Source organism: Delphinus delphis, unplaced genomic scaffold (assembly GCF_949987515.2).
Source record: "Delphinus delphis unplaced genomic scaffold, mDelDel1.2 scaffold_30, whole genome shotgun sequence".
Taxonomy (NCBI): domain Eukaryota; kingdom Metazoa; phylum Chordata; class Mammalia; order Artiodactyla; family Delphinidae; genus Delphinus; species Delphinus delphis.
This window is the reverse complement of record NW_027192651.1, coordinates 2,372,261-2,383,043: the sequence shown is the minus strand read 5'-3', so window position 1 is coordinate 2,383,043 and position 10,783 is coordinate 2,372,261.

Below are 10,783 nucleotides of genomic sequence, written 5' to 3'. Positions count from 1 at the left end.
TAAATTTGAGACCCTGTTCTGTTCTGTAATTCAGTTCCTGTGTAGCCAAGTTTACATTCCGTGTATTACTGATATCTTATGATGTTTCTTTTTCTGTGTGACTTATTTCAGTTAGAATCATCATACGTGAATCCACTCATTGTGATGCTAAGGGCCTGATGACATAGATTTCATTGCTGAGTGATATTGCTTTGTAAGTAAATACCACAACTTCTTTATCCATTTTTCACTTTCTGCGATGTTGAACTTGTACTGTAAACGAGGTTCTTGTAAACAGAGGCGTCCCAAACTTTGGGGTGGCTGTGTCTTTTTGATTTTAATTTCCCTAAGCTATAGGACCATAAGTGGCAGTGCCCTAGGCTCTGTTGCTTTGTTTTTTAGATGTTTCAGGAAACACCATACACTTCTCCCGAGTGTCTGTTGGCAATTTACATCCCGCCCATCAGCATAACAAGGCTCCCAGTTCTCCATGGCCTGTCCTGCCTTTCTGGATTTTACACTTTTTTCAGATGGCCCTTTTCACCGGGGGGAAGTGAGACTTCATTGTACTGCAGATTTCCTTTGCAAGCTTGCTTGGTTGGCCAAAAAGGGCGTATGCGTTTTTTCCTGAATATATTCAGGAAAAAACGCATACGCCCTTTTTGGCCAAGTGCATCATTGTGGACGTTCTGCCTCTTTTCCTATGCTTTCAATGCAATTCCAGTCTACCTCCTGAAATCGGTTTCCTGCAATTCTGCCCCGCTTTCAAGTCCTCTTGGCAGCCTTACTTCAGTCTATTTTTGGACGATAGCTGTCATTTATAACTCTGCAGGTTTGTGAATTACAGTGCCCCTGAGCTCCTTTCTTCAACTCGCTTTCTTGTGACCTGGCCGCAACACCGCAGGATGGCTTCAGGCCCTAATCTGGTTCCGGCCCGGCATGCTGAGCCTTTGGTTAATTCCTATTCCTAGTGGGAAATGAGAGTTAAATTTGCCCGTTCAGACACCTCCAGCTAGTCTCTCATTGGTTCTCGCTATTCCTGTTCATCTTCCGCAGAAATTGCAAACTGGGCCAAACAGGAGGTTAAAGGGACTGATTCTCCAAGTCGGGAGAGTGTTAGTAAAGCGTCTGGAATGTTGCACCCGAGTACCAGGGTACGAAAACTGAGACATATTTGAACACGTCTCCCGATCACATGGTTGATCATACTCTAGGTTCCACATGCATGTTTTAGCTGAAGGAAGAATACCTTAAACCTGGGTAGTTGAAACCCGTGGAATGGGTACCATGCAATATGACTTCAAAGGGTCTTCATTTGCTCACCGAACCTCTCCAATCCTATCACTGCTGCGTTTATGCCCCTGTACACATGCTTGATTCTCTTTCGGAGACATAGCAATCCATAGGTTTTACGATACTTACTAGTCAGGTACATTCTTAGGCGTTTAATATGGGGTGTTGAGTCCATTTCGTTGAGCAAGGAGTAGCTCTTGTCTATTCCATATTTGACTTAAGGAACTTTATCTGTGCTCATTTCAATCTCTGGTTTTATGCAGCACCCCAACTCACCTTTACCCTTAAGCAAGCATAAGTTGTTTTTCTAAATTAGAGTCCCTGTTCTGTGCTGTAATTCAGTTCCTGTGTAGCCAAGTTTACATTCCGTGTATTACTGATATCTTATGATGTTTCTTTTTCTGTGTGACTTACTTCAGTTAGAATCATCATACCTGAATCCACTCATTGTGCTGCTAAGGGCCTGATGACACAGATTTCATTGCTGAGTGATATTGCTTTGTAAGTAAATACCACAACTTCTTTATCCATTTTTCACTTTCTGCGATGTTGAACTTGTACTGTAAACGAGGTTCTTGTAAACAGAGCCGTTCCAAACTTTGGGGTGGCTGTGTCTTTTTGATTTTAATTTCCCTAAGCTATAGGACCATAAGTGGAAGTGCCCTAGGCTCTGTTGCTTTGTTTTTTAGATGTTTCAGGAAACACCATACACTTCTCCCGAGTGGTTGTTGGCAATTTACATCCCGCCCATCAGCATAACAAGGCTCCCAGTTCTCCATGGCCTGTCCTGCCTTTCTGGATTTTACACTTTTTTCAGATGGCCCTTTTGACCGGGGGGAAGTGAGACTTCATTGTAGTGCAGATTTCCTTTGCAAGCTTGCTTGGTTGGCCAAAAAGGGCGTATGCGTTTTTTCCTGAATATATTCAGGAAAAAACGCATACGCCCTTTTTGGCCAAGTGCATCATTGTGGACGTTCTGCCTCTTTTCCTATGCTTTCAATGCAATTCCAGTCTACCTCCTGAAATCGGTTTCCTGCAATTCTGCCCCGCTTTCAAGTCCTCTTGGCAGCCTTACTTCAGTCTATTTTTGGACGATAGCTGTCATTTATAACTCTGCAGGTTTGTGAATTACAGTGCCCCTGAGCTCCTTTCTTCAACTCGCTTTCTTTTGAGCTGGCCGCAACACCGCAGGATGGCTTCAGGCCCTAATCTGGTTCCGGTACGGCATGCTGAGCCTTTGGTTATTTCCTCTTCCTGGTGGGAAATGAGAGTTAAATTTGCCCGTCCAGACACCTTCAGCTAGCCTCTCATTGGTTCTCGCTATTCCTGTTCATCTTCCGCAGAAATTGCAAAGTGGGCCAAACAGGAGGTTAAAGGCGCTGACTCTCCAAGTGGGGAGAGTGTTAGTAAAGCGTCTGGAATGTTGCACCCGAGTACCAGGGGAGGAAAACTGAGACATATTTGAACACGTCTCCCGTTCACATGGTTGATCATACTTGGGTTCCACATGCATGTTTTAGCTGAAGGAAGAATACCTTAAACCTGGAGAGTTGAGACCCGTGTAATGGGTACCATGCAATATGACTTCAAAGGGTCTTCATTTGCTCACCGAACCTCTCCAATCCTATCACTGCTGCGTTTATGCCCCTGTACACATGCTTGATTCTCTTTTGGAGACATAGCAATCCATAGGTTTTACGATACTTACTAGTCAGGTACATTCTTAGGCGTTTAATATGCGGTGTTGAGTCCATTTCGTTGAGCAAGGAGTAGCTCTTGTCTATTCCATATTTGACTTAAGGAACTTTATCTGTGCTCATTTCAATCTCTGGTTTTATGCAGCACCCCAACTCACCTTTACCCTTAAGCGAGCATAAGTTGGTTTTCTAAATTTGAGACCCTGTTCTGTTCTGTAATTCAGTTCCTGTGTAGCCAAGTTTACATTCCGTGTATTACTGATATCTTATGATGTTTCTTTTTCTGTGTGACTTATTTCAGTTAGAATCATCATACCTGAATCCACTCATTGTGCTGCTAAGGGCCTGATGACATAGATTTCATTGCTGAGTGATATTGCTTTGTAAGAAAATACCACAACTTCTTTATCCATTTTTCACTTTCTGCGATGTTGAACTTGTACTGTAAACGAGGTTCTTGTAAACAGAGGCATCCCAAACTTTGGGGTGGCTGTGTCTTTTTGATTTTAATTTCCCTAAGCTATAGGACCATAAGTGGAAGTGCCCTAGGCTCTGTTGCTTTGTTTTTTAGATGTTTCAGGAAACACCATACACTTCTCCCAAGTGTCTGTTGGCAATTTATATCCCGCCCATCAGCATAACAAGGCTCCCAGTTCTCCATGGCCTGTCCTGCCTTTCTGGATTTTACACTTTTTTCAGATGGCCCTTTTGACCGGGGGGAAGTGAGACTTCATTGTAGTGCAGATTTCCTTTGCAAGCTTGCTTGGTTGGCCAAAAAGGGCGTATGCGTTTTTTCCTGAATATATTCAGGAAAAAACGCATACGCCCTTTTTGGCCAAGTGCATCATTGTGGACGTTCTGCCTCTTTTCCTGTGCTTTCAATGCAATTCCAGTCTACCTCCTGAAATCGGTTTCCTGCAATTCTGCCCCGCTTTCAAGTCCTCTTGGCAGCCTTACTTCAGTCTATTTTTGGACGATAGCTGTCATTTATAACTCTGCAGGTTTGTGAATTACAGTGCCCCTGAGCTCCTTTCTTCAACTCGCTTTATTTTGAGCTGGCCGCAACACCGCAGGATGGCTTCAGGCCCTAATCTGGTTCCGGTACGGCACACTGAGCCTTTGGTTACTTCCTCTTCCTGGTGGGAAATGAGAGTTAAATTTGCCCCTCCAGACACCTCCAGCTAGCCTCTCATTGGTTCTCGCTATTCCTGTTCATCTTCCGCAGAAATTGCAAACTGGGCCAAACAGGAGGTTAAAGGCGCTGACTCTCCAAGTGGGGAGAGTGTTAGTAAAGCGTCTGGAATGTTGCACCCGAGTACCAGGGGAGGAAAACTGAGACATATTTGAACACGTCTCCCGTTCACATGGTTGATCATACTTGGGTTCCACATGCATGTTTTAGCTGAAGGAAGAATACCTTAAACCTGGAGAGTTAAGACCCGTGTAATGGGTACCATGCAATATGACTTCAAAGGGTCTTCATTTGCTCACCGAACCTCTCCAATCCTATCACTGCTGCGTTTATGCCCCTGTACACATGCTTGATTCTCTTTTGGAGACATAGCAATCCATAGGTTTTACGATACTTACTAGTCAGGTACATTCTTAGGCGTTTAATATGCGGTGTTGAGTCCATTTCGTTGAGCAAGGAGTAGCTCTTGTCTATTCCATATTTGACTTAAGGAACTTTATCTGTGCTCATTTCAATCTCTGGTTTTATGCAGCACCCCAACTCACCTTTACCCTTAAGCAAGCATAAGTTGGTTTTCTAAATTTGAGACCCTGTTCTGTTCTGTAATTCAGTTCCTGTGTAGCCAAGTTTACATTCCGTGTATTACTGATATCTTATGATGTTTCTTTTTCTGTGTGACTTATTTCAGTTAGAATCATCATACCTGAATCCACTCATTGTGCTGCTAAGGGCCTGATGACACAGATTTCATTGCCGAGTGATATTGCTTTGTAAGTAAATACCACAACTTCTTTATCCATTTTTCACTTTCTGCGATGTTGAACTTGTACTGTAAACGAGGTCCTTGTAAACAGAGCCATTCCAAATTTTGGGGTGGCTGTGTCTTTTTTATTTTAATTTCCCTAAGCTATAGGACCATAAGTGGAAGTGCCCTAGGCTCTGTTGCTTTGTTTTTTAGATGTTTCAGGAAACACCATACACTTCTCCCAAGTGTCTGTTGGCAATTTACATCCCGCCCATCAGCATAACAAGGCTCCCAGTTCTCAATGGCCTGTTGCCTTTCTGGATTTTACACTTTTTTCAGATGGCCCTTTTGACTGGGGGGAAGTGAGACTTCATTGTAGTGCAGATTTCCTTTGCAAGATTGCTTGGTTGGCCAAAAAGGGCGTATGCGTTTTTTCCTGAATATATTCAGGAAAAAACGCATACGCCCTTTTTGGCCAAGTGCATCATTGTGGACGTTCTGCCTCTTTTCCTATGCTTTCAATGCAATTCCAGTCTACCTCCTGAAATCGGTTTCCTGCAATTCTGCCCCGCTTTCAAGTCCTCTTGGCAGCCTTACTTCAGTCTATTTTTGGACGATAGCTGTCATTTATAACTCTGCAGGTTTGTGAATTACAGTGCCCCTGAGCTCCTTTCTTCAACTCGGTTTCTTGTGACCTGGCCGCAACACCGCAGGATGGCTTCAGGCCCTAATCTGGTTCCGGCCCGGCATGCTGAACCTTTGGTTAATTCCTCTTCCTGGTGGGAAATGAGAGTTAAATTTGCCCGTCCAGACACCTCCAGCTAGCCTCTCATTGGTTCTCACTATTCCTGTTCATCTTCCGCAGAAATTGCAAACTGGGCCAAACAGGAGGTTAAAGGGACTGACTCTCCAAGTGGGGAGAGTGTTAGTAAAGCGTCTGGAATGTTGCAACCGAGTACCAGGGGAGGAAAACTGAGACATATTTGAACACGTCTCCCGATCACATGGTTGATCATACTCTCGGTTCCACATGCATGTTTTAGCTGAAGGAAGAATACCTTAAACCTGGGTAGTTGAAACCCGTGGAATGGGTACCATGCAATATGACTTCAAAGGGTCTTCATTTGCTCACCGAACCTCTCCAATCCTATCACTGCTGCGTTTATGCCCCTGTACACATGCTTGATTCTCTTTCAGAGACATAGCAATCCATAGGTTTTAAGATACTTACTAGTCAGGTACATTCTTAGGCGTTTAATATGGGGTGTTGAGTCCATTTCGTTGAGCAAGGAGTAGCTCTTGTCTATTCCATATTTGGCTTAAGGAACTTTATCTGTGCTCATTTCAATCTCTGGTTTTATGCAGCACCCCAACTCACCTTTACCCTTAAGCAAGAATAAGTTGGTTTTCTGAATTTGAGACCCTGTTCTGTTCTGTAATTCAGTTCCTGTGTAGCCAAGTTTATATTCCGTGTATTACTGATATCTTATGATGTTTCTTTTTCTGTGTGACTTATTTCAGTTAGAATCATCATACCTGAATCCACTCATTGTGCTGCTAAGGGCCTGATGACACAGATTTCATTGCTGAGTGATATTGCTTTGTAAGTAAATACCACAACTTCTTTATCCATTTTTCACTTTCTGCGATGTTGAACTTGTACTGTAAACGAGGTTCTTGTAAACAGAGCCGTTCCAAACTTTGGGGTGGCTGTGTCTTTTTGATTTTAATTTCCCTAAGCTATAGGACCATAAGTGGAAGTGCCCTAGGTTCTGTTGCTTTGTTTTTTAGATGTTTCAGGAAACACCATACACTTCTCCCGAGTGGTTGTTGGCAATTTACATCCCGCCCATCAGCATAACAAGGCTCCCAGTTCTCCATGGCCTGTCCTGCCTTTCTGGATTTTACACTTTTTTCAGATGGCCCTTTTGACCGGGGGGAAGTGAGACTTCATTGTAGTGCAGATTTCCTTTGCAAGCTTGCTTGGTTGGCCAAAAAGGGCATATGCGTTTTTTCCTGAATATATTCAGGAAAAAACGCATATGCCCTTTTTGGCCAAGTGCATCATTGTGGACGTTCTGCCTCTTTTCCTATGCTTTCAATGCAATTCCAGTCTACCTCCTGAAACCGGTTTCCTGCAATTCTGCCCCGCTTTCAAGTCCTCTTGGCAGCCTTACTTCAGTCTATTTTTGGACGATAGCTGTCATTTATAACTCTGCAGGTTTGTGAATTACAGTGCCCCTGAGCTCCTTTCTTCAACTCGCTTTCTTTTGAGCTGGCCGCAACACCGCAGGATGGCTTCAGGCCCTAATCTGGTTCCGGTACGGCACGCTGAGCCTTTGGTTATTTCCTCTTCCTGGTGGGAAATGAGAGTTAAATTTGCCCGTCCAGACACCTCCAGCTAGCCTCTCATTGGTTCTCGCTATTCCTGTTCATCTTCCGCAGAAATTGCAAACTGGGCCAAACAGGAGGTTAAAGGCGCTGACTCTCCAAGTGGGGAGAGTGTTAGTAAAGCGTCTGGAATGTTGCACCCGAGTACCAGGGGAGGAAAACTGAGACATATTTGAACACGTCTCCCATTCACATGGTTGATCATACTTGGGTTCCACATGCATGTTTTAGCTGAAGGAAAAATACCTTAAACCTGGAGAGTTGAGACCCGTGTAATGGGTACCATGCAATATGACTTCAAAGGGTCTTCATTTGCTCACCGAACCTCTCCAATCCTATCACTGCTGCGTTTATGCCCCAGTACACATGCTTGATTCTCTTTTGGAGACATAGCAATCCATAGGTTTTACGATACTTACTAGTCAGGTACATTCTTAGGCGTTTAATATGCGGTGTTGAGTCCATTTCGTTGAGCAAGGAGTAGCTCTTGTCTATTCCATATTTGACTTAAGGAACTTTATCTGTGCTCATTTCAATCTCTGGTTTTATGCAGCACCCCAACTCACCTTTACCCTTAAGCAAGCATAAGTTTGTTTTCTAAATTTGAGACCCTGTTCTGTTCTGTAATTCAGTTCCTGTGTAGCCAAGTTTACATTCCGTGTATTAGTGATATCTTATGATGTTTCTTTTTCTGTGTGACTTATTTCAGTTAGAATCATCATACCTGAATCCACTCATTGTGATGCTAAGGGCCTGATGACATAGATTTCATTGCTGAGTGATATTGCTTTGTAAGTAAATACCACAACTTCTTTATCCATTTTTCACTTTCTGCGATGTTGAACTTGTACTGTAAACGAGGTTCTTGTAAACAGAGGCGTCCCAAACTTTGGGGTGGCTGTGTCTTTTTGATTTTAATTTCCCTAAGCTATAGGACCATAAGTGGCAGTGCGCTAGGCTCTGTTGCTTTGTTTTTTAGATGTTTCAGGAAACACCATACACTTCTCCCAAGTGTCTGTTGGCAATTTACATCCCGCCCATCAGCATAACAAGGCTCCCAGTTCTCCATGGCCTGTCCTGCCTTTCTGGATTTTACACTTTTTTCAGATGGCCCTTTTGACCGGGGGGAAGTGAGACTTCATTGTAGTGCAGATTTCCTTTGCAAGCTTGCTTGGTTGGCCAAAAAGGGCGTATGCGTTTTTTCCTGAATATATTCAGGAAAAAACGCATACGCCCTTTTTGGCCAAGTGCATCATTGTGGACGTTCTGCCTCTTTTCCTATGCTTTCAATGCAATTCCAGTCTACCTCCTGAAATCGGTTTCCTGCAATTCTGCCCCGCTTTCAAGTCTTCTTGGCAGCCTTACTTCAGTCTATTTTTGGACGATAGCTGTCATTTATAACTCTGCAGGTTTGTGAATTACAGTGCCCCTGAGCTCCTTTCTTCAACTCGCTTTCTTGTGACCTGGCCGCAACACCGCAGGATGGCTTCAGGCCCTAATCAGGTTCCGGCCCGGCATGCTGAGCCTTTGGTTAATTCCTCTTCCTGGTGGGAAATGAGAGTTAAATTTGCCCATCCAGACACCTCCAGCTAGCCTCTCATTGGTTTTCGCTATTCCTGTTCATCTTCCGCAGAAATTGCAAACTGGGCCAAACAGGAGGTTAAAGGCGCTGACTCTCCAAGTGGGGAGAGTGTTAGTAAAGCGTCTGGAATGTTGCACCCGAGTACCAGGGGAGGAAAACTGAGACATATTTGAACACGTCTCCCGTTCACATGGTTGATCATACTTGGGTTCCACATGCATGTTTTAGTTGAAGGAAGAATACCTTAAACCTGGAGAGTTAAGACCCGTGTAATGGGTACCATGCAATATGACTTCAAAGGGTCTTCATTTGCTCACCAAACCTCTCCAATCCTATCACTGCTGCGTTTATGCCCCTGTACACATGCTTGATTCTCTTTCGGAGACATAGCAATCCATAGGTTTTAAGATACTTACTAGTCAGGTACATTCTTAGGCGTTTAATATGCGGTGTTGAGTCCATTTCGTTGAGCAAGGAGTAGCTCTTGTCTATACCATATTTGACTTAAGGAACTTTATCTGTGCTCATTTCAATCTCTGGTTTTATGCAGCACCCCAACTCACCTTTACCCTTAAGCAAGCATAAGTTGGTTTTCTAAATTTGAGACCCTGTTCTGTTCTGTAATTCAGTTCCTGTGTAGCCAAGTTTACATTCCGTGTATTACTGATATCTTATGATGTTTCTTTTTCTGTGTGACTTATTTCAGTTAGAATCATCATACCTGAATCCACTCATTGTGCTGCTAAGGGCGTGATGACACAGATTTCATTGCTGAGTGATATTGCTTTGTAAGTAAATACCACAACTTCTTTATCCATTTTTCACTTTCTGCGATGTTGAACTTGTACTGTAAACGAGGTTCTTGTAAACAGAGCCGTTCCAAACTTTGGGGTGGCTGTGTCTTTTTGATTTTAATTTCCCTAAGCTATAGGACCATAAGTGGAAGTGCCCTAGGTTCTGTTGCTTTGTTTTTTAGATGTTTCAGGAAACACCATACACTTCTCCCGAGTGGTTGTTGGCAATTTACATCCCGCCCATCAGCATAACAAGGCTCCCAGTTCTCCATGGCCTGTCCTGCCTTTCTGGATTTTACACTTTTTTCAGATGGCCCTTTTGACCGGGGGGAAGTGAGACTTCATTGTAGTGCAGATTTCCTTTGCAAGCTTGCTTGGTTGGCCAAAAAGGGCGTATGCGTTTTTTCCTGAATATATTCAGGAAAAAACGCATACGCCCTTTTTGGCCAAGTGCATCATTGTGGACGTTCTGCCTCTTTTCCTATGCTTTCAATGCAATTCCAGTCTACCTCCTGAAATCGGTTTCCTGCAATTCTGCCCCGCTTTCAAGTCCTCTTGGCAGCCTTACTTCAGTCTATTTTTGGACGATAGCTGTCATTTATAACTCTGCAGGTTTGTGAATTACAGTGCCCCTGAGCTCCTTTCTTCAACTCGCTTTCTTTTGAGCTGGCCGCAACACCGCAGGATGGCTTCAGGCCCTAATCTGGTTCCGGTACGGCACGCTGAGCCTTTGGTTATTTCCTCTTCCTGGTGGGAAATGAGAGTTAAATTTGCCCGTCCAGACACCTCCAGCTAGCCTCTCATTGGTTCTCGCTATTCCTGTTCATCTTCCGCAGAAATTGCAAACTGGGCCAAACAGGAGGTTAAAGGCGCTGACTCTCCAAGTGGGGAGAGTGTTAGTAAAGCGTCTGGAATGTTGCACCCGAGTACCAGGGGAGGAAAACTGAGACATATTTGAACACGTCTCCCGTTCACATGGTTGATCATACTTGGGTTCCACATGCATGTTTTAGCTGAAGGAAGAATACCTTAAACCTGGAGAGTTGAGACCCGTGTAATGGGTACCATGCAATATGACTTCAAAGGGTCTTCATTTGCTCACCGAACCTC